Source organism: Notamacropus eugenii, chromosome 6, assembly GCF_028372415.1.
Source record: "Notamacropus eugenii isolate mMacEug1 chromosome 6, mMacEug1.pri_v2, whole genome shotgun sequence".
In the NCBI taxonomy this organism is placed as follows: domain Eukaryota; kingdom Metazoa; phylum Chordata; class Mammalia; order Diprotodontia; family Macropodidae; genus Notamacropus; species Notamacropus eugenii.
This window is the reverse complement of record NC_092877.1, coordinates 140,424,750-140,450,152: the sequence shown is the minus strand read 5'-3', so window position 1 is coordinate 140,450,152 and position 25,403 is coordinate 140,424,750. Positions and strand designations below refer to the sequence as shown.

At 38.6% G+C, this 25,403-nt stretch overlaps 1 long non-coding RNA gene across 3 annotated transcripts in view; it reads left to right on the top strand.

Moving 5' to 3' along the window:
• Positions 1-25,403, top strand: part of LOC140511891 (uncharacterized) — a 72,636-nt gene that overhangs the window by 30,281 nt on the left and 16,952 nt on the right. For 2 of the 3 annotated variants that reach the window (XR_011969706.1, XR_011969704.1), the window contains exon 3: positions 4,384-10,982. This is a non-coding gene — a long non-coding RNA (uncharacterized lncRNA). Of the gene's footprint in view, positions 1-4,383; positions 10,983-25,403 lie in introns of those variants that run through there. The other variant, XR_011969705.1, reaches the window with a different exon arrangement.

Genomic DNA, 25,403 nt, shown 5'->3' with positions numbered 1-25,403 from the left:
TCCAGTTTTATGTCCTTTTGATCCTCTGCAATGGTTCTTACTGTAGCTAGCACTATTAGACTGGTAGGGGAAAGGGCAAATTTTTAAAAAGTATTTAGTTAGTAGTAAATTTATTCAGGGGGCATCTAAATAGCCAGTGGATAAAGCACTGGGCCTAGACTCAGGAAGACCTGAGTTCAAATGGAGCCTCAGACACTTACTAGCTATGTAGTCATTTAATTTCTGTTTGCCTTAACCCATTGGAGAAGGAAACGGCAAACAAGTCTAGTATCTTTTTTAAGAAAACCCTGTGGACAGTGTGGCCCACAGGCGTGGACATGACTGAATGACTGAACAAAAGTAATTCAAATTAAATTATGTCCCTATACTATATTACCTCCTAAATTGTAAGGTCCTTCAATCAAGGGACATGTCTTGTCAACACCAAAATGTATTCTTGACAATACCTAGCACATTTTCACACCTGGGACTACTTGATGATGGCACATTGAAATAAGTAGAATTACACTATTACTCAGTGTTATTCTGTGGTAGATTATAGTCAGGCCTGTATACATTATAAGGGAAAAACCGGGTCTGAGGGAACAGCTAAGATTTCATGGAGGAAGTTCCTAGACTGACTTGTGGATAGGGTTTCAAAGGAAAAGTCTCTAGCCTATAGAACAGATAAGATTACAAGCCACTGGGAGTAGGGGGATGGTGGCAGACAGTAGCTCCCCCTTCCAAGTAGTCAATTAGAGCATGAAGTTTCTTTGTTTCAAGTATAACTGAAGGCTTTCCTCTGGAAATGTGGGATCAGGTAGCCCTCTAGACATATAAAATCACACAACTCAGGAGGCATAGGGCTTCCTCAGGCCTGACAGTTGTACCAGTCACCAAATGACAACTCCATGGGGAATTTGAAGATCAGGAGAGGTTTTGGTGGCTCAGCTGCACCAGAACTAAGTCATCATGAACCAGAACCAAGACTATCAATATGTATCCATGTTCTGTAGTCAATACCTGTATCCTTCTAAGCCAAGTAAACTCCCTTGTGTTGAGTATCTTTCGTGTCCTACTAATACTTAGGCCTAGAATGGCTTGTCCTGCCTTCTAGTAGATTTTGTCATTGAATTGGTGATTAATTTGTGAAATTATTAAATCAGGCAGCTATGCCGGATTCTTTGGGTATTCCTGAGAAAGACAGAGATGGCAGCAGGAAGTGAGGCAGCAGTCCCATTTTAATGGGGCATGGAAGGTATAGGGGTGAACAGCACAGAAAATACAGAGACAATCAGTGAAAAGAGTACAGAGGCAGACAGTGTGGGGACCAGGGATGGGGGCCAGGGATGGGGTACTAAAACAAGTGGTGCGAGGAAGAGGATGGGGAGGAGGAGAAGCACAGGGAATCCCTCATATAACAGGGATTAGAGTTGAAGTCACTGGGCAGCATGGATCCAGTAAAGAGTGCTTGGTGGCAGGAATTGGAGGTCTCATTTTTAAAGAATTTTGCAGGAGAGCAGAAAGCCAGTGACTAAGCTCCTGGCCCCCAGCACAAGAAGCTTGGAAGAGTGCTTCTTGTGCTCCAGGAGCAGTGCTCAACTTTAAAAGTCATGAAATAGGCTTAAAATGAGCAAAAAACAGAAAAGAGTCCTGACCGTTTCAAGAAATTATCAAGGAAAACTGTCCTGTTATCCTAGAATCAGAGGGTAAAATAGTCATTGAAAGATTCCACTGGTAAATTATCTCACATAAAAAAGGCAAAAAACTTGCTGTCATGAGAATTGGCTCAAAGAGGGAATAACATACACACTTAATTGCTATAGAAATCCTAAAGGAAAGGGATAAGAAAAGGGGGAGGGGTGATGCTAAGGAGGGCAGATTAGGGGAGGGAGTAGTCAGAAGCATAACACTTTTGAGAAGGGACAGGGTGAAAGGAGAGAGAGAATACAATAAACCAGAGGACCTAAACCAGAAAGAGCCAAAACTGAGAAAGAAAATGAGTATTGATGGAAACATTTTAAATAAAATATTAGCAAAGAGATTACAGCAATTTATCATGAGGATAATATAATATGACCAGGTGAGATTTATACCAGGAATGCAGGGCTGGATTAGTATTAGACAAATTATCAGCACAATTGATCATATCAATAACAAAACTAAGAGAAATCATATGATTATCTCAGTAGATGCCAAATACAGTGATCTAAGACAATTCCAAAAGACTCATGATGGAAAATGCTATTAACATCTGGAGAAAGAACTGTGGAGTCTGAATGCAGATGGAAGCATATTATTTTCCCTTTGTTTTTTTATCTCATGGTTTTTCCCTTTTGTTCTGAGTCTTCTTTCACAACATGACTAATGTGGAAGTATGTTTAACATAATTGTATATGTATGATTGTTTACTGTCTTGGAGAGGGGGAAGTAAAGGAGAGGGGGAAAATTTGGAATTCAAAATATTGTAAAAATGAATGTTGAAAACTAAAAAAGAAACTTACCAGTGTGTGACCTTGAGCAAGTCACTTCACCCTGTTTGCCCCAGTTTCCTCATCTGTAAAATGAGCTGAGAAGGAAATGACAAACCACTCCAGTATCTGCAATATAAACCCAAATGGAGTCACAAAGTCAGACATGACTGAAACTACACTGTAACATCAACAACAGCAATAACTCTGTGTGAGGTACTGTGCTAAGTGCTGGGTATATAAATTTAAAAAAAGAGCTTACAGTCTAATGGGAGATGGCAACACACAGAAGGAAATAAAAAGATGGAAGCCCTATGGGTTACAGCAGCAGGGAAATGGCATTGTTCTTAAACCAAGATTCCGGGAGGATCTCTCCATCCTTTAGTCAGAGGCATCCTAGGGTCAGAAGATAGAGATGAGATGTGAGTTCCAAGGCTGATGTGATCTTGCAGAATGAAGAACACGATAGAAAGATCTAAAAGAGAGCACCCAGGTGGGCTCAAGTATGTAATAAATATATTGTAATAGAATCCTAAATATATAATAAATTTCACATGTAACTTTCAGAGATGTCCTGTTAATCTGTGATTTCTTCTGTTCAACAATCTCTCTCTCCCTCCCTCTCTCTGAATATCATTATTAATTCCCTTCCTATTTCCCCATTCTTTCTCTGTTTAAAAACAAAGCAAAGTAAAGCCCTTCTTAACAAATGTGCAAATCAAGCAAAACAGATTCCCACATGTCCAAAAACCTATGTCTTATTTGGCATCTTGAATCTATGACTTCTCTGTAAAGTATCATCATCATTCTTCTGGAAGTCACTGCATTAAATCTTTCAAAGTTGTTTTTCTTGATACTGCTACTGTTATTGTTTTTTAAATTTTATTTATTTATTTTTAGTTTCCAACATTCATTTCCACAAGATTTTGAGTTCCACATTTTCTCCCCATCTCTCTCTTCACCTCCACCCTGAGATGGCATGCATTCTGATTACCCCTTCCCCCAGTATGCCCTCCCTTTGTCATCCCCCATCTTTTTCCTTTTCCCTTTATTTTCTTGAAGGGCAAGATAGTCTCTGTACTCCATTGCCTGCCTATCTTATTTCCCAGCTGCCTGTAAAAATAATTTTTTAACATTTGTTTTTAAAGAGTAGAAGGACAAACCTGCTCTACCTCTCCCCCCTAGCCCATAAAATACCTGTAAAAAATGACTCTAAACAAATTCTAGAGCAGCAGAAGCCACAAAACGAGAGAGTGAAAGAGATTTCCAGACCAAGAGAGCCTGGAAGGGCAACAGAAAAGGTCTATTACACAAGGCTCAGAGTGGAGCACATCCCAGCCTTTACCTTATGGCCCAGCATGGACAGGACTGGAGCAGGTTTCAGGGTGTGGAATCACAGGTAGTAGCTGTGGTTCCCAGATTTCTCAGCCCATAACCACCAAAGACAGCTTCAAAGGTCAGTAAGAAAGCTCTTTCACCTGGGTGAGAGGGAAGTATAGTCTGGCCCCAACCCCAGCCCCAGGGCGGCAGCAGCATCCATTTTCGGAGCCCTTGACCTAAAAACCTTGGGGAAACTGAGTGGCTGATCTGGGTCTCAGTTCTAAGTGGCAGTCCTGGGGAGAGAAGGAGTACTGGTGTGGTGGAGCTGGTGATGACTGTGGAGAGGGAATCCTACTCACAGATCCTGGGAAGAAAAGAGTGCTTGTGGTTGCCCACAGATCAAAGCTCAGGCCAGGAGAAGAGTAAACTCTCTCTTGATTGTGCCACCTTGGAGGAACTGAGAACTTACAGGTCCCTAGAGTATGCCTTCCACTTGACAAAGGACTTGAAAGTCAAGTACCTGACTGGGAAAATGCCCCCAAAAAGGAGGGGAAAATGCGACTATATAAGGTTACTTTATTGGTGAAAAAATTATTTTCTTCCATTCTTTCAGATGAGGAAGAACAAAGCATACCATCAGAGGAAAACATCAAAGTCAAGGTTGCTACATCGAAAACCTCCAAAAACATGCAATGGTCTCAGGCCATGAAAGAGCTCAAAGAGAATTTTGAAAATCAAGTAAGAGAGGTGGAGGAAAAATTGGGAAGAGAAATGAGAGCAATGCAAGAAAATCATGAAAAGTGCGTCCACAGTTTACTAAAGGAGACCCAAAAAACTGCTGAAGAAAATAATACCTTTAAAAATAGACTAACCCAAATGGCAAAAGAATTCCAAAAAGCCAACGAGGAGAGGAATGCTTTTAAAAAGCAGAACTGGCCAATGGAAAAGGAGGCTCAAAAGCTCACTGAAGAAAACAGTTCTTTAAAAATTAGAATGGAGCAGATGGAAGCTAATGACTTTGTGAGCAACCAAGAAGTTATAAAACAAAACCATAAGAATGAAAAAAAAAGAAGAAATATGAAATATGTCATTGGAAAAACAACTGACCTGGAAAATAGATCCAGGAGTCATAATTTTAAAATTATTGGTTTGCCTGAAAACCATGATGACACAAAGAGCCTAGACATCATCTTCCAAGAAATTATCAAGGAAAACTGCCCTGATATTTTAGAACCAGAGGGTAAAATAGAAATGGAAAGAATTCACCTATCACCTCCTGAAAGAGATCCCAAAAGAAAAACTCCTAGGAATATTGTAGCCAAATTCCAGAGTTCCTAGGTCAAGGAGAAAATATTACAAGCAAACAGAAAGAAACAATTCAAGTATTGTAGAAATACAATCAGGATAATACAGTATTTAGTAGCTTCTATAAAGGATCAAAGGGTTTGGAATATGATATTCCAGAGGTCAAAGGAGATAGGATTAAAACTAAGCATCACCTACTCAGCAAAACTGAGTATATTACTTCAGGGGAAAAAATAGAATTTCAGTGAAATAGAGGACTTCCAAGCATTCTTATTGAAAAGACCAGAGCTAAATAGAATATTTTTCTTTCAAATGCAAGAATCAAGAGAAACATGAAAAGGTAAACAGGAAAGAGAAGTCTTAAGGAACTCATTAAAGCTGAACTGTTTACATTCATACATGGAAAGATGTTATTTGTAACTCGAGACCTTTTTCAGTATTAGGATAGTTAGAGGGAATATATGTATATATATACATATATTCCACATATATATATATACATATGTATATATATACATATATATATATATATATATAGAGAGAGAGAGAGAGAGAGAGATGTGTATGGATATATATATATATGTATATATATATATATATATATATATACATCTATATATATAAAATGTAAGTATGGGTATGTATATATGTACATCTTGTATATGTGTAGGTATGTATATTTACATGGGTGCATGTATATATGTATAGACACACACACACACTTATATACACATAGACAGAGGGCACAGGGTGAGCTGAATATGAAGGGAGAATACCTAAAAAAACATTTACTATTGAATGGAATGTACTAGGAGTAAGAGAAAGGGAGAGGTAGAATGTAGCAAATCATCTCACATAAAAGAGGGAAGAAAAAGCTTTTACAATGGAGGGGAAGAGGGGGGAGATGAAAGGAAATAATTGAACTTTACTGTCATGGAATTTGGCTTAAGGAGGGAATAATACACACTCAACTGAATGTGGAAACCTATCTTACCCCGCAGGAAGGGGATAGAAGACGGACTATAATAGAAGGGACAGCAAATTGGGGAAAGGGATAATCAGAAGCAAACACTATTGTGGGAGGAAAGGTCAAGGGAGAGAATAGAATAAATAAAGGGCAGGATAGGATAGAGAGAAATGTGATTAGTCTATTACAACATATCTATTGTGGAAGTGCTTTGCATTGTTACACATGTATGACTTGCATTGAATTGCTTGTTTTCTCAATGATGGTGGGTGGGGAGGGAGGGAGAGAATATGGAACTCAAAGCTTTAAGAATGAATGTTAAAAATTGTTTTAGCATGCAACTAGAAATTAAGCTATGTAGGTAATGGTGTATAGAAATCTATTTTGCCCTACAGGAAGATAGAGGGGTAGGGGGATGGAAGAAGGGCAGATGATAGAAGGGAGGACAGACTGGAGGAAGGGGTGGATGGGGTGGGGAGTGGGAGAGATGGGTAGAAAATTTTGAATTCCAATTCTTGTGGAAGTGAATGTTAAGAAGAGAAAAATAAATAAATTATATAAAAAACATTTGTTTCTAAAACTTTGAGTTCCAAATTCTTTCCCTTCTTCCCTCCCCACCCACCCTCATTGTGAAGGCAATCAATTCAACATAGGTTATACATGTGTAGTTATGCAAAACACTTCCATAATAGTCATGTTGTGAAAGACTATATTTCCCTCCACCCTATCCTGCCCCTCAATTATTTTATTTTCTTCTTTGATCCTGTCCCTTTTGTAAAGTATTTGATTCTGACTACCCCTGTTGGGGGACAGCTCTGGACCGGGGTCCCCCGTGAGGACCGTGAGACGCCTGAGGGTCCGAACCTGCTTACGTGGCAGGCTAGCTGGTCTAGCAAGCCATGAGGTACTGGGATGGCCCTGGTAACAGGCTGGCTCCACCCACGGGGAGGCACTTGGGAGGAGCTCGCCCGCCCATGGGAGGTACGGGGGAGGAGACAGGGGATAATAAAAGGGGATGACCACGAGAGCTAAGAGAGAGAAAACGGAATAAAGCTTGCTGGCTGCAACTCCTTTCGGGTGCTCTGCCTGTTTATTCCCCTTCCCCAACAGGAAGAGGGAATTCCCTCCCCCGAACCAGGAGGAGGGCTGGAGACCTCCGAGGACCGGGGATAGGTAAGTAGAAGGCGAAGGCCCGGGAGTCGCCCCGGGCATACCCCCTCTCCCAATCTGCCCTCCCTTCTATCATTACTCTCACTTCTCCCCTTCCCCCCTACTTTCCTGTATGTATGTATGTGTATGAGTGTGTATGTTATTCTCTCCTTAAGCCAAATCCAATGAGAGTAAGATCCACTCATTCCTTCTCACCTCCCCCCTCTTTCCCTGCATTGTGAAATCTTTTTCTTATCTCTTTTATGTGAGATAATTTACTCCATTCTATCTCTCCCTTTCTCTCTCACTCTTTAATTTTATTTTTTAGACATCATCCCTTCATATTCAACTTACCCTGCGCTCTCTCTGTCTGTCTGTCTGTCTGTCTGTCTATCTATCCATCCATCTATCCATCTATCTATATATTTCCTCCAACTATCCTAATAGTGAGAAAGATCTCATGAGTTACAAATAGCATCTCTCCATGTGAGAATATAAACAGTTCAACTTTAATAAGTCTCTTAGAATTTCTCTTTCCTGTTTACCTTTTCATGCTGCTCTTGATTCTTGTATTTGAAAGTCAAATTTTCTATTCAACTCCGGTCTTTTCATCAAGAATGCTTGAAAGTCCTCTATTTCATTAAAATTCCATTTTTTCCCCTGAAAGATTCTACTCAGTTTTGCTGGGTAGGTGATTCTTGGTTTTAATCCTAGCTCCACAGTCCTCTGGAATATTATATTCCAAGCCCTTCAATCCTTTAATGTAGAAGCTGCTAGATCTTGTGTTATCCTTATTGTATTTCAATAGTATTTCAATTGCTTCTTTTTGACTGCTTGCAATACTTTCTCCTTGACCTGTAAATTCTGGAATTTGGCTACGATATTCTTAGGAGTTTTCCTTCTGAGATATCTTTCCAAAGGTGATTGGTGGATTCTTTTACTTTCTACTTTATTCTCTGGTTCTAGAACATCAGGGCAGTTTTCCTTGATAATTTCTTGAAAGAGGATGTCTAGGCTCTCTTTTTGATCATGGCTTTCAGGTAGTCTAATAATTTTAAAATTTTCTCTCCTGGATCTATTTTCCAGGTCAGTGGTTTTTCCAGAATTTCACATTGTCTTCTTTTTCTCATTCTTTTGATTCTGTTTTTCTTGCATCTCATTTCTCTTCCCATTTTTCCTCTACTTCTCTTATTTGATTTTCAAAATCCTTTTTGAGTTCTTCCATGGCCTGACACTAACTCATATTTTTCTTGGAGGCTTTTCATGTAGGAGCTTTGACTTTGTTGTCTTCTTCTGGTTGTATGTTTTGATCTTCTTTGTCACCAAAGTAAGATTCTATAATCTGAGTTCTTTTATGAGGTTCATCTTCCCAGCCAAATACTTGACTTTCTAACTCTATGTCAAAGTAGGACTCTACTTCCAGTGGGTATGGGTATGGGTGTGGGTGTATTGTCGCAGGATTCAGGGATTTTGTATCAGCTACTTGATCCCTCACCATCTGAGGGATCAGAGCTCCAGAAGTGGCCTCTGTTGCTGCCACCAGCTGCCACCACCACTTCCTCCACCATCCTGGGAATGGGGTCAGATGGGACCAGACTACGAGTTCCTCTTTCACCTAGGTCCCACAGAGTTTTCCCATTGACCTTTTTGTCATTTGTAGGTTGAGAAGTATGGAAACTGCCACAGCTGCCAATGATTCAATCTACTGAGGCCTCCTCCAGCCCATCTGTGTAGGTGTGGCCCACGTCACACTGTGCATCACTCCCTGCCCAGTGCAATAGACTTTCCTGTTGACTTTCCAGTTTGTCTTGGGCTGGGAATTGGTTTCACTCTGTCATTTGTGGGTTCTGTGGCTCTAGAATTTGTTTAGAGTCATTTTTTAAAGGTATTTGTAGGGCTTTGGGGGAGAGCTCAGGGAAGTCCCTGCTTTTACTCTGCCATCTTGATGCCATTCCTGGGCTGCTCTTATTGTGTAAATTGTTCTCACTCTCCTCACTCTACTCTGCATCAGTTTGCATACTTCTCATGCTTCTCTGAAATGACCCTTTTCAATATATATCATGAAATAATCCATTCCATGATCATAAACTATACTTTATACAAAGTTTCATCTGTTTCCCAATGGATGGACATCATTACATAAAGAGTTGCTATAAAAATTGTAAAATGGGTCATTTTCTTTTTGTTAAAATCTCTTTGGAGTATAGGTCCAGTAATGATATTGCTGGGTCAAAGGATATGCAGTTTAACAACTTCTGGTGTATAGTACCAAATTGTTTTCCAGAATGACTATTAATTCACAACTTTGCAAACAATATGTAAGTGTACCTCTTTCCCCACAGCCCCTCCAACTTTTGTAATTTTCCTCATTATTCTTGCCAATCTGATGGGTTTGAGGTGGAATCACAGAGTTGCTTTAATTTGCCTTTCTTTAATTATTGGCAGTTTGGAGCATTTTTATATAGCTATTGATAACTGGACTTCTGTGAAAATTGCCTTTGATCATTTATCAATAAGGGAATGACTTTTAAAAAATATGAATTTAAAGCATTTTCTTACATATCTTGAAAGTGAAACCTTTATTGGAAAAACTTTCTTTAAAGATTTTTTTCCAGTTAAATTTAAAAATTTCTATATTTTCCTATAAGTCCTTCAGACCATTATATTCTCTGGTAGCAGGAAGAGAAGAGTGGATTCTCAACCCATCCCACAATTGATATAGTTTAGTCTAGGCAGAGGGGAAAGTAGAATAACTATGACTGAAATGTTCACACTGGCTATGTGACTCATGGCGACCAAACTTTTAAAGTTTGAGTTTTTATCTCGTAACCAAAAAATCATCAAAGTTGACAAAAGATGAAAACAGTCAATGTCCAAGGGATTGTGGAGCAGCAGGTATATAAATGCACTGTTGATGGCACTAAGGATTAGCACATTATTACAGAAAACAATTTGTAATTATGCTAAGAATGTCAGTAAAAAAACCTTTAACCCAGGGACTCCTCTTTTAAAGATGTTCTCTTGATCAACCATCCTGGAGAGCAATTTGGAACTCTGCCCAAAGGGCTATAAAACCCTTTGATCCAGCAATATCACTGCTATATCTATATCCCGAAAACATCAAAAGGACTGGGGGGAAGGACCTATTTGTACAAAAACTATTTATAGCAGCTCTTTTTGTGTGGGCAAAGAATTGAAAATTTAAGGGATACCCATCAATTGGGGAGTGACTAATCTAGCTGAGGTATGTGATTGTCATGAAATATTATTGTGCTATAAGAAATGGCAAGCAGGATGATTTCATAAAAACCTGGAAAAACTTATATGAACTGATGCAAAGTGAAGACAATAGAACCAGAAGAACATTGTGCACAGTAACATCAATGTTATAGGATGAAGAACTATGAATGACTTCATTATTCTCAGCAATACAATGATACAAGATAATCCCAATGGATTAATGATGAAACATATTATCTGACTCCAAAGAAAGAATTGATATTGTTTGAATATAGACTAAGGCATGATATATTGTTCACTTTTTTCATTCTTTTTCTTTTATTTGAGTCTTTGTGTACAAAATTACTAATATGGAAATGTTTTACATGATTGCACTTATATAACCTATATCTGATTGTTTACTGCCTCAAGGAGGGGAGAGAAATATAATTTGGAACTTAAAACCTTAAAAAAAACCCAAATGTTAAAAAAAATTGTTTTAACACATAATTGGAGAAAATAAAATGTTACATATTTTTTAAATTAAGCATGTTCTCCAAGAAGATCAAAAATAGAAGGAAATAATTAGATACTCATCATTAGAGAAGTGACCAAAAACAACTGGTGCATTGAGATAATGGAGAGACCATCTAAGATGGTAGAGCACAAGGAGGTAGTATAGTCAAGCTCTCCCCTCCAACTGCTCCCAAAGATCTAGAAAATATGCCAGACTAAATACTGATTGGAAAATCTAGAAGACAAACTATATGGACTTAGAACCAAGAATAACTTACCCAGAAAAACTACATCTAATCCTGCAATGGGAAAAAATAGACCTTCAAATAAAACGACTTCCAGGCATTTTTGACAAAAAGACCAGAGCTACATAGAAACTTTGAAATACAAATACAGGAGTCAAGAGAAATATTAAAAGATAAATATGAGTGAGCAATCCTAAGTGACTAAACAAAGATGAACTAGTAACATACGCATATAAGGAGATGATACAGATATTCTCTCAGAACCCTATCATCATCAGGGGTCGCAGATGGAGACAGAGAGCCTGAAACTAGTTTTGTTGTTTTGAGGATATGAAAAGAAGAAAGGAAAGAGACTGGGAAAATAATACACGGAATGAAGGGGGTAGAAGAAAGAGGAATGGTGGGAAAATTATCTCACATAATTTAGATGTATAAGCAGAGGACTATATAAAGAAGGAGGAAGGGAGTCGGAGAAAGGGTAACACACTAACCTTGTTTTCATCTGAACCCTCAAAGGAGGAAAAACTGCACATAATTAGGTACAGAAATACATTTTACTCAACAGGTAAACAGAAGGGAAGGGAATAAAAGGGAGGGTAGATTAAGGGGAGGTTCACTTCTAAGCAAAATAACCCTAACCACAGAAAGTGGATTTAAGTAGTTTAAAAGAAGTAAAGGACAAGAACCTAGGATTGCACTCTGGGGGAGAAAGAGAAGAGAATTTGAAGAATACAAACTTAAACCAGAGCTACTGTCCATTCAAGCATGCGTTCATACATATAGACAAACACATATGTGTATATACATATACACAAACATGCACATGCATGTATGCATGCGTGTGTATATATGCATACATATTCATACATATGTGTGTGAATGGACAGCAGCCCTCTGCTGACACTTGCTGACCACCCCTCCTTGGGATCAGACTATGTTTCACTGCATAGTTGTCACAGGTTTTATGCCATTTTTTTTTTTTTTGCAAAAAGGTGGGGTACAACCATTTATATGAAGCTTTAAAAAAAAGTTGGGCCAGTATTACTTAAAAATTATTTATTACTAAACTGTCCTTGGTGCAAGATTAGGATTCACGGAATACTCGTGAATATATGATAAAATTAAATACTGATAATGTGATTGTGCTGAGAATTTTAGGTTTGGGGCTCACAATGCAGGAGAGATAAATGTGTATCCATATGCCACTGGTGAATATATTGCTCTGCTGTTTACCTTTTAAGCGATGTGATGAACAGAAGTTGTATCATGCAATGATCACGTGATGAAAGGTTATAAACCAATTTTTGGACTGAAAAAACAGTGCAGTAATTATCTGGTAACAGTAATTATGTGGTGAAATAAGGTAGTTCTCTTAAAAACGAGTGCAGCCGTATCACCCCGAACAGGAAAGATTCCTTTAGAAACAACTGGTCACATAAATAATGGAGTTAATAGACAAAGATCCTCTAGATATTAAGTTATTCGCTGTAGCTTTTTTTGTGGTATAAAAAATTGAAAATAAAGTAAATATCTGATTGGACAATAGCTGAACACATTGTCTTATCTATCATAAATAAACATTCATTAATCACCTACTGTGTGCCAATCAATTGTGCAAAGTACTAGGGGTACAAAAAGAGGCAGAAGATAGTCCCTACTCTCAAGGAGCTTATTATAATCTAATAAGAGAAACAACATGCAAGCAAATATATACAAAGCAAACTATATCCAGAATAAATAGGAAATAATTAATAGAAAGAAGACACTAGACTTTAGACGGGATGGGGAAGGTTTCCTATAGAAGATGGGATTTTTGTTGGCACTTAAAGGAAGCCAGTAGTCAGAGTGGAGGAGGAAGAGCTTCCCAGGCATGAGAGACAGCCAGAGAAAATATCTGGAGCTAAGAGATGGAATGTTTTCTTCATGAAACATCCAGGAGCCCAGTTATCACTGGATCAAAGAGTAACTAGCAGGGAGTAAAGAATGAGAAGACTGGAAAGGTAAGAGGGGATTAGGTTATGAAGGGCTTTGAATGCCAAACAGAGCATTTTGTATTTGTTCCTGGAGGTAATATGGAGCCCCTGGAGTTTATTGAGTGGGGGAGGGGGTGACATAATTGAACCTGTACTTTAGGAAAATCACTTTGGGGGCTGAAGGGAGGATGAATTGGAGTAGGGAGAGACTTGAGGCAGCCAGACCCACCATCGCTATTGCAGTAATCCAAGCATGAAGTGATGAGCATCTGTACCAGGGTGGTGCCAGTGTCAGGGGACAGAAGGAGGAATATTCAAAAGATGTGGCAAAGATGGATTTGACAGATCTTGGCAACAGATTGGATATGGAAGGTGAGAAAAAGCAAGTCACTGAAGAAGACTCCTAGCTGAGTGACTGGGAGGAAGCTGTTGCCCTCTACAGTAAGGGAGTAGGTAGTAGCATTTGGAGGGGAAGAGAGTGAGTACCATTTTGGACACGCTGAATTTAAGGTGTCTATCAGAAATCCAGTACTATGTGAATGAAATGGAATATTATTGTGCTGAATATTCTTGTGAGGAATGTAATGAAGATGAATTTAAGAGACGCTAGTACTGTACTATCTAGAGTAAAGTTAATAGAACCAGGAAACTAATATACAATCCCTACAATGATGTAAACAAAAATTGCAATTAAAAAGAAGTAGAGAACTTTGTGATTACGATCCAAATGCTCGCTGAGAGGGGAGGGATGAATCTAGAAATACAAAAGGAAAAAGCATTAATACAACTTTTGAAAAGGAAACTGAGTTTGGCATTAGATTATAAAAAATAATTGAATAAATTGGAAGCACTCAGATTTCATATCCAGTTTGTGAATCTTTCTAGTAAGTGAGTCCCCTTCTTAACTGATGCCTCAGGCAACTCCCTAATATTTATCTAATAAGTTCTAGACAGGTTACTAGTCTCACTTACGTAGAGAAAAACCCTTTATCTAAAAATTTGTGATCTTAGGTTTGTCATCTAATAAATCTGTGATCATTCAACATATTATTTTTACATCATGAGTTACAAATTTGATTTGGGAGCAGGTTAACTTGCTGCTGGCCCCGGGTTCCAAAATTGCTGGCTGAGAATCTATATACTGAGGACCTCCAAAGAGAAATATTAGATGAATAGGAGAAATTTGTTGAACCCTAAACCCTCAGATAAAATTTCAGTGATTTTTTTTCTCTTGACAAAACATGTTTCTCTTTTTCAACAATAACTCCGCTTCTAACTTCATGCTACTGTACTCCTGTGCTCCAGCCTCCATCTCTGACCCAGCACTCCACATTCCTGTCAGGGGGACCCAAGGCTTCAGACTGGGGATCATTCACTATATGTGGTCTGGACCCAGACTTACCACACCATTCCAATGCCATCTTTATGCCATGACGCCTCACACGTGTTCTCCTTTCCCCCACTTACCTTCTCCAGTTCTGAGGAAAAAAGATCAGATCGATGCTGCCAAAGCACCTCTCCCTGGTCCCTACTTCCCAATGTTAGTCACCTTCCACCATTACAGTATAAAGTCCCACACATTTTTGGTTATGGCCAGTATGGCAATTTGTTTAGCTTGACTGTTATAGAGTTTTTCTTTCTTTTTCTTCCCCAGTGGAAGGGGAGAGAGATGGAAGAAAAAAAAATGCTCATTAATCAAAAAAAAATTCAAAAGAGAATATAAAGTCCTTGAGGGTAATGACAGATGTGCTTGTCAGTATCAGTCCCACCACACTATTCCTCTGACCATTTCCAAGCCAAGCAACCTCATGCCTCCCCTATCCTCCTCCACTTTCCTACTCCAACACTGAGAAAAGTATTGAACAACAGAAACTCTCTGAAATAGCTACCCTTCTGCTATACATGTTGTCTTCTCCCATTAGGATGTGTAGCTCTTTTTAAAAAAATTAGTCTATTTGTTTTCAGTTTTCAACAATCACTTTCATAAGTTTTAAATTTTCTCCCCCCGCCCTTCCTCCCTGAAGTGGCGTGCAATCTTATATGGGTTCTACACATACATTCTTATTAAACACATTTTCACATTGGTCATGTTGCATAGAAGAATTAAAACAAATGGGAGAAACCATGAGAAAAACCAAACCAAAACATAACACAAAAGAAAAGAGTATGCTTCACCTGATGACTTGACACTTTCCACCTGTACTCAGCCATATGACCCTAGACTCGGTTCTTTTCAGGGAAAGCCTCAACTCTTATTAGGAGGCAGTATACTTCTCATTCTCACATTCTCACATCCCACTGCTCCCACCTTAGCAATTCAGGGATGGTTCTAATTACAGTAAAAGTTATGGCTCCTATCTGGACCTTCCTAAAGAGAAAATAAAATATATGTACTTAATGTACAATATGAATTAGTAGTTATGGGATAGTTTGTTTATTCCTACAGAGGAAGCAATACAAAATGTAGAAGAGTCATGGTGTGCGTTAACAGACTCATTTAAATGTGATTCATTAGTAATTACAGTTAAATCTGATCAAGACAAAACAGTTTGACCTGGAAAGACTTACATGAATTGATGCTGAGTGAAATGAGCAGAACCAGATGAATATTGTACACAGTAACAACATTTTTCTATGATCAACTATAATAGACAGCTCTTCCCAGCAATATGATGATCCAAGACAGTTCCAAAAGACTCATAATGGAAAATGCTTTCCACATCCAGAGAAAGAACTGATGGAGACTGAATGCAGATGGAAGCGTATGATTTTCACTTTATTTTTTTGTAGTTTTTTCCCTTTTGTTCTTTTACTCCTTTCACAACATGACTAATATGGAAATATGTTTTACATGATTGCACATATATAACCTGGATGAAATTGATTACTGTTTTTGAGAGGAGGGAGAAAAATTTGGAACTCAAAATTTTATTGAAAAAATGAATGTTAGAAATTGTTTTTACATTGGAAAAGAATTAAATACCATTTAAAATATTTAAAAAGAAAAACAAACCCATTTTGAAAGGTCACTAATTAATTGCTTCCCATTTCACCTTGCTTGGAATTAAGCTTTTTGGTAAACCAGCCAAGCTACAGTAACCCCCTTTCCAGTGGCCTCTCCCTGATATGCATTCTTCTTCTGCCACATCTGCAGTTATTGCTGTTGCTAACTTGCCGAGAGAGGAGACTGCCACTGTAGACTTTCAGATTTTTGGAAATATACAAGGTCACCCATGAGAAGACAGGAAATACAGAAGATCTAGAACAGTCTTAAAATGCTCCAGGTACTTTCCCAGCTCAGCCATTTGAAATGAATATGTGGCTGTCTAATCAGAGTAAAAACCTTTTTTTTTTTTTTTTTTTTTTGGCAGACCGGTCTATGCAGCACTGTCCTACATAACTGTCAGGGTTTCTGACTCACCAGGCCAAGAGAAAAGCTACTTCATATTTGATTACTCTCATGCTAATGTAAATGTGCTAATGACGAAGTATTCCTAGCATGTGACAACCTGATTTGGTGCTGTGACTGTAAGGCTTTTAAATGAAAGTGCCTGTGTGGCATTTTCACTGACATCAGTTTCCCAATCAAATCACTCAACATCCATATTCAGCCTTAATACTGCACCACCTGCAGTGACATTTATATTGACATATAATTAAATAAGTGAGCACCAGAAGTCAGGGACTGTTCAGATCAGTGTGGTGGAATAGAAGGGGACAGGCTGGGCTTGGAACAGCAATTAGATTTCTGCCAAGGTGGAATGACAACCTTGGGAGGCAGTAGCCTCACTCTCTCTTGAAGTATTCAGAAAAAAAGACCTTGTCACCGTTTATTGGGTATTTTCTTGAGTGCATGGATGTTTTCATTTTTGTCTTTGCATACCCAATGCCTTGCACTGTGCTCAGCATCTAGTAGGCATATGACAAATTCTTGTGGAATTGAATTAATTTCTTCAGATACAAGTTGGACTAAGTGACCTCTGAGGTACCTGTTTGCTTTGAGATTCTGTGATTAAGTCATTCACTGAAGGTCATGTAGCCACTTAGTGGAAGAGCCATAACTGGCACACAAGCCTCCTAGTTCTTATTCCCTGAAGCCTCTTTCTAGCTTTGGGTGTCTAAGAAAACGTTCACCTGCTTCCAGGTGAAAATCCTCTCGGACTGAACTTTTACAGAGAGAGTCATTTGCTTTTCTCTGATCAGCCACCAGTTTCATTTTAGAGCTACATACAACTAAGGCTTATTAAGCCATTATCTCCTTTTACTTTCAAGTGGTTTTTTTTTTTATGACTTCTTGTTGCTTTTTAATTTTTCTTATACTTGAAATTTCCCAATGAGCCTTTTCTGTCCCCTAAACTCTTCCTTATTATTAAAAAAATTACTAAACGAATACCATGAAACAAAATGAATAATGATTGCATTGGACAGTGACCATCTTTCTTGCCTGCTCCCCCAATAATGAACAAGGCAAACCTATTTATTCAAGCAAGTAACAAACAGAAATCATAGAGAAGCTGTATAGTGTATAGGGATGGGGAACCTGCAAAAGCTTCATAGGTTCCAAATTAGAAAAAAAATTTTTTTTTCTTGATCTTGAACAAATCCCCTTAATAACAGGACTTGTTCTGTGAAGTTTGAATTAAAAGGACCACACTTGAGGACCTAGACAGCCACATGTGAGCCCGAGACTGCAGGTTGCCCACCCCTGGATTAAAATATACCAGGAAAGACACAAAGCTAGAAATTAGGGATGTCTCCTCTTCAGTGTCAAGTCTTAAGGGAATCTGTAGCCTTGTGTCTTTGTTGAAGAAAAAAATAAAGACTGTCTGTCCTTTACAAAGCAGGTTTGTAGAGTGAGAGCATCAGCATTCTCTCCACCAAGTAGGAGAGTCTCGTACAAAATGCTGCAGTTTGGCTGGAAACTTGGGTTCCAAACGTAATCGAATGTTATCATACCGTAAGAAATGACCGATGATAAGTTCAAAGAGTGTGGGTAGCATGAATTGATTAAGAATGTAGCAGAACCAGGAGAGCAATTTATACAGTTCAACAACATAAAGAAAAATAATGTTGAAAGACAAGAATTCGGACAAATGCAACGACTACTTCTGCTCCAGAAGCCTGATGAGTCATGCTTCCCATCTCTAGGGAGAGAGGTGATGTATTGGAAGTGCCGGTGAGATACATTTTCAAACAGAGCCAACGTGTGGCTGTGTTTTGCTAGTTATGCTAATTTGGTACCCTTGAGGGCTTCTCTGCCCTGGAGGGAGTTAACCGAGTATGTAAAGACATGCAACGTTATTTTAAAAAGATCATCAATTTAAATAAATTTTAAATATGAACATAAATGCAAGATTTATATGTTAGGGTCAGGGATAAGAATTTCAGAAAATTCAGAAAAAACCTTTGAATTCTAGATGTCCTGCTGCCTCACTGAGCTAGGACAGGATTACCAACTATTCTACCCTCCTCAAACAAACAAAATGTCTTAACAAAGAAGACAGACATCTAGACAGTTTTGCCAAAGAAAATTCATAAAAATGGTTCCTGACATTTGGAACACTGGGAGATGAAAAGCCCATACCGCTTCTTTGGATTAAGAAAAAGTCAAGTCATAGTCGGTCAACTGGCCCCTTCTTCTTTCAAGGAACAGCGCCATTTTTTTAAACAAATTATTTATTTATTTTTAGTTTTCAACATTCAGTTCCACAAGCTTTTGAGTTTTAAATTTTCTCTACTCTCACACCTCCCTCCTCCCCAAGACTGCATGCAATCTGGTATAGGTTCTACATATATTCATATTAAACATATTTTTACATTAGTCATGTTGTAAAGAAGAATTAGAACCAACAGGATGAGCCACGAGAAAGAAGAAACAAAGCAAAACAGAAAGAGAGAGACAGCCAATAGTCTGCTTCAATCTGCATTCAGACTCCTTATTTCTTTCTCTGGATGTGGATAGCATTATCTATTGTGAGCCTTTTGGAGTTGTCTTAGAACCTTGCATTGCTGAGAAGAGCCAAGTCTGTCAAACTGAGTCATCATACAATGTGGCTGTTAGTGTGTATGATGTACTCCTGGTTCTACTCACCTTACTTAGCATCAGTTCATATAAATCTTTCCAGGTTTTTCTGAAGTCAGCTTGCTCCTCATTTCTTACAGCACAATAGAATTCCATTGCATTAATATCCCACAACTTGTTTGGCCATTCCCCAGCAGATGGGCATCCCCTCAGTTTCCAATTCTTGGCCACCACAAAAAGAACTGGCATAAATATTTTTGTATATGTCTGTCTTTTTCCCATTTGTAGGACCTTTTTGGGATATAGCCCTGGAAGTGGTATTGCTGGATCAAAGGATATGCCCATTTTTTAAAAAATTAATTTATTTGTTTTCAGTTTTCTACAATCACTTCCATAAATCTTAGATTTTCTTCCCCTCCCTTTCCCCTCCTTCCCCTTTCCCTTCCCAAAATGGCGTGCAGTCTTACATGGGTTCTACACATGCATTCTTACTAAATACATTTTTGCTTTAGTCATGTTGCATGGAAGAATTAAAATGAATGGGAAAAACCATGAGAAAAAAGAAAACAAAACACAAGAGAGAATGGTCTGCTTCATTCTGCGATCCAATTCCATAGTTCTTTCTCTGGATGTGGAAGGTGTTTTGCCCCAGGAGTTCAATGGAAATTTTTTTAGGTCCTTGCATTGTGTGAAAGTACACCCATTTTTATAGTCTTTTGGACATAGTTTCAAATTACTCTCCAAAATGGTTGGATCAGTTCACAACTCCACCAACAATGCATTAGTAGAACACTGCCATTTTGAGAGAGATAATTTTGTACTCTATTTCAATTTCTTATAATTAATAAACATATATTAAGTTCCTTCTATAACCAAGGATTGTGCTAAGCATTGGGGATACAAATAAGAAACAAAAGACAGTCTTTACCCTCAAGGAGCTTATAGTCTCTTGGGGGAAGACAGTACATAGGAGAAAATTGAGAAGCTGAGGGGCTTAGTGGGAATGATGAGGGCTGGAGAGGTGGAAGTACAGAAACTCCATGATCTTCACTGAAAACAAAGGACAAACACACACAGACAGAACTCCAAGACTGGAGTTGCCTGTGTAGGCTGTCTGGAAAAAAATTCATGGACTCAAGCATTGTCAAGATCAAGGTAAAGATTTATTATGCTTTTCAGCAGGCAAGAGTTCTTAGGGAACCTGCAACCTTAGAGGGGTACAGGTAAAGTTTATACAGGATATTCTATAGTAAAACATGTGCCAAATATACCAACTAGGTGATTCAGGGCAGGATTAGGGAGTGGTTAAGGAGTGGTTAGTTCTTAAAGGAACATGCACTTTTGGTATCTAGTGCACAAGTATTTTACCCAAAGTTCATCAGGAAATAGCCCAAGGAGGGAAGGGTCTACATGGAGGTGTGGTCAAGACTGAGGAATACTGGGTTGCTGTCATCAATGTCTTGTTAGAAAAGATAAATGTAAGGGAATATATGTATGTCTAAGTCTAGGATACATATGATTGGTCAGTGAGTAGTAAATGGCATTATGACCCAGTACACAGCTAGTTCAGCCAGTACATAGCTGGTTCAGACTAATAAATTCTATAGGTACAGCTGGCTATTGTATCAGGAAGGGAGATAATGGTTTTTGCTGGGGCAGGCTATTCTTGGACTGGGAAGAAATTGCCTGGGGTAGTGTTTTGAGGCTAGAGAGAGATGTGATTTTTAAAGAGAAATGTGATTTTAGAATTTGAGTCCAAGCACATGCACCCAAGCACCCCATCAGGAAAGGTATCCACCTAGGAGGAATGGTGGAAAAGTAAGTCAGAGAAATCCCAAAGTACTTCAGCCAGGTGAGAAATAAAATGTCTGAGCTGAGTTCACTCCTTAAATTGTGGTTAGAGCTCATAGACCCATCCTTTAATCAAAGAGGCTGAGGATAGTGATGAGGTGCAGAATCAAAGCTGATGAGATCTTATAGATCTCATGCTCAGCCCTGAGCTGGCATCCCACATTTCTCAGCTTTCTTTGGCCATAGCTGTTTCAGGTCCACAAAGATCAAACCAAATCCAGGAACACATTGATAAAGCTAAGACTGGGGAAAGCTGACAGTAAGATGAGATTGGACAATAGGGGAACAGGAAAAACAGCTTCTGGGGAGCAAGATAAAAGGATTGGTAATAGAGTTCGATGAGGAGGACCCTTGTTTTCCTACTGTGCCCAGAGGGTGAAGGTCATAGCACCCACAACACAGATGCCGTGAACTGACAAGAGAGGGGAAGGACTTCCTTCCCTTGCTTTCCATCTCTTACCCCTTGGTTTCAAGAAATGGACTGGCAGTGTTTGTGTTTGCCCCCCACCCTTCTCAGTTTCAGATTGAAGCTGGGATTCCAGGTGGGATGTTGGAGCCAGCCAGTCTGACAGGGAATTCTGGAAAAGCCAGGTTGCCTGGGATCCAGCTTATGGGTGGTAATTTGGTGGTAGTTTTAGAAGTGGAACTCTGCTTTATAGAACTGAGCTAAGCTGTGAAGTCAATTCCCTTTCCCTCCCCCAGAGACTGAGAAGGTACCAGGGAGGAGGAAAATTAAGCCTCCCTCATGTTAGGGGAGTAGGTTTGTGTATTTGTGACTATTACTTTTGGGTTCTAACGTCCCTATTATTGTGTGGTTTTTATTTTTGAAGTAAATCTTGCTTTGCAAAGTTGAAAAAATATTTAATGGATTTCAACAGTTAATTAAAAGTTCAAAAAAAGCTTTTAAAAATTGCAAAAGTTAAAAAATATATATAATGAATATTGATTGGTCCATTATGCCGAGCATACTCCTCAAAGAAGGCAGAAATGTCTATTTCCACATCTGATCACCAATGTGGATGTGGAAGGATTTTTCAGATGCCTTTTCAGGAGTCATATTAGGAATTCAGTAGTAGCAGCAGCAGCAGCACCTTCATGAGAGCTTAAGGTCATCAAATTAAACTTATTATGTCAGGTAGCTTTAGTTCTCAGAGGTGAGAATGGAAGCGAAGAATATTTATTAAGGTTCCCCTATGTGCAATGCAATGTGGGGATGATGGGAATACTGCCTTTCAAAGCAGGGAATCTCATTTATGTTTTAAATTTTTTTCAGTTAACAAGCATTAATTTTTTTCCCCATCACTCTTCTCCTCTACCCCTGGAAGGGAAAGAAAAAGGGAAAGAAAAAGGGAAAGAAAAAGAAAGAAAAAGAAAACCCTTGTAACAAATTTGCATTGTCAAGCAAGACAAATTTGGCCATGTCCCAAACTGTACGTCTCCTTCTGCATGTTTATAACCCATCATCTCTCCTTCAGCAAGTTTGTAGCATTCAGCAGTGGTCCTTTGAAATCAGTGAGTCACTGTCTTGACAAGAGTCTTGACCAGTCTTTCAAAATTGTTCATTTTCACTCAGTTGTAATTGTATAAATTGTTCTCTTTTTTTCAAAGCAGGAAACTTTTACAACACCCTTATTTAAAAGCTGAACCTGGAGTTTAAATCTGCAGATATGCTTAGGAGTTGACAGCCTTCCAGAATGTGAGGTGCCAAGTTGCTAATACCCTGTTCTTAACCTGGGGGAGTGGTGAGATCTGTCCTGTTCAGAAGCACTGAACCAAGGAGCTATTTGCTAGTCGTTTACAACTTTGTGTGAACTACTTGAATCATAAAGGGTTTCCTTTTAATACCTAGATGTGATCTGAGAGGAATGGAAGTTTTCTTGGCAGGACCTAGAGAAAAATGAGTGTTTTGATGATGAAAAGAAAGTGGGGAAAGGGAGAGGTGACTTAGAGGGCATGCAATGTGTCAGAGAGGGTAAGCTTGGATGGGTGCTGTAATGGGGAGATTTAGACAATCAGGATACAACAGAAAGAATCCCTAAGAGAGAACAACAGGAGGAGAAAATCAGGAGGACACTAAGACAAACTCCTCATAATCTGGAGTTTGCCAAGGGCCCTGCAAACATCAACAAGCTGTTTGCCTGTTCCTTAGCTGCTGAATATATTCTCTCTTTTTGGAAAAAAAAAAATTATTCTAAACTTAACCAACACTTTTTTTATATCATTTGCATAAACATAGTAGAACAGAAAAAGAAGATTGTACACAAAACTACGGGTCTTTATTATATACAGCTTAATTTTCTTTTTAAGTATATTCATAAGATTATAGATTTCACAGCTGACCTGTCTGTAACTCTTTCTAATAATGAAACTAATAATAGCTAGAATTTACTAAGCATTTACTATGTACCAGACACTGTGCTAAGTGATTTACAAACGTCATCTCATTTGATCCTCTGGGAGGTAGATGCTCTAATTATTCCCATTTTACAGATAAGGAAACAGAGGCAAACAGGGTTAAGTGACTTGCCCAGGGTCACACAGCTAGTAAGTATCTGAGGACAGATTTGAACTCAGGTCTTCCTGACCATACAAAATGAAGCAAGACAAATTTGCACATTGCCTCTGTCTGAAACTCATTCTGTACCTTCACTTCCCTCTCATGAGTTAAGTGGGTGGCATGGAATTGGTTGGCCATTGTATTGATCAGAGTTCATTAAATCTTTCAAAGTTGTTTGTTTTTATGATGCTGTTGGTTTATATAAACCATTTTCCTGGTTCTACCCACTCCTCTCTATATCAGTTCACATAAGTCTTCCTGGTTTCTCCTGAGACCATCTATTTCATCATTTCTTGTGGTACAATAATATTTCATTACCATGACGTGTCATAATTTGTTTAGACCTTCCCCAATAGATGGGCACTGATGAATGCATTATTTAAGAATAATGAGTGGAGTTATAAGAGTGAAGAGACTAGAAGGTGAAAAGAAAGGAGGTCAGCCCTGGTGTGTGGACGGTTTGTTTCAGAGTTAGCAAGTTCTGACCTCCTGTATTCTCTCTGGATCTTGAACAAGTTAGCTGTCCTTTCAGAACTCCCAGGCAGTAATCTAAGAATTAAGTCTTTGCTTTGGCAAACCACAGGTCTAGACTTTATAATAGATAGATTTTATTTTTTTTCTTCCTACTTTTTTCTGTAAATAAAAAGGAAATCCAAAGGACTTGCCACACCTTCTATATTCCTCTTAAAAATACTGAGTTTTATGACACTTCAAATGATTTTTTTTACCTGTTAGCAAGTGAGAGGATATCTCAAAATTGCTTTCAATTGTGCTTTCTTACAAAGCGAACATTTTCTTCCAAATGATTGGTTAAAATGTGTCTTTCTTCTTTTGTAAACCATCTATTCATATCCTTAGATCACTTGTTTGTTAACATCCCATATTCATAACCTCATGTACAATCATTGTTTCTATTCTGCTTGTATATACAAATGCTCCTTGCATTTGGTTATGTTTAGAATTAAATTTTTAAAAAAATTTTAAAGAAAAAAAGGTGTTATATATAGAGCTGGGGCAGTGACATCACAGGCAGATATAACTGCCACAAAGAAAGGACCCGAGAGTCTGAAGAGTAAGGCTACTTGGGCCCATCTGGGAGAAGGTACGTTAGAACAGAAGCTTGATTTTTTTCCCCCAAAGATCCCAGCATGTTAATCTTGTATGTTCTTTTTCCCTTCAGCTCCATCAGAGGAGCCTGAAGCCTTTCCCCCCAGTCATGGGAGAAGTCTGTGTACTGTTTCTTGTTTTATCTTCTCCTATGCCTTATTCTGTTTTTAAATAAAAATTTTTTTTTCAGATAACAAGCATTTATTAGCCCTCTTCCCCCCACACAACTTCCCTCGCCCAAGGGGAAAAAGAAAGAAAGAAAGAAAGCTAAATGAAAGCTACAATGTTGCTACTGTATAAATTGTGCTCCTGGTTCTGCTTGTTTCACTTTGCATCAGTTCATCCGACTCCTCCCTGGTTTTTCTGAAACTATCCTTTTCATAGCTTCTTAGGATACAATAGTCTTCCAAACATTTCTGTGCCATAGTTTGTTCAGTCATTCCCCAAATGATGGGCATTCTTTTAGTTTCCAGCACTTTCCTACTACAAAAAGAATTGCTATAAATATTTTTTGTATTTGGGCTCTTTTCCTCTTTCTTTCATCTCTTTTGGCTATATTCCTATGTCAACAGGTATACGCAGTTTAGTAACTTTGGGGACATAGCTCCAAATTGCTCTCCATAAAGGCTAGACCAATTCACAGCTTCCCCAACAAGGCTGTTTTCCCACAGCCTCTCCAACATTTGTCATTTTTGTCATTTTCTGTGTTGTCTTTGCTAAGA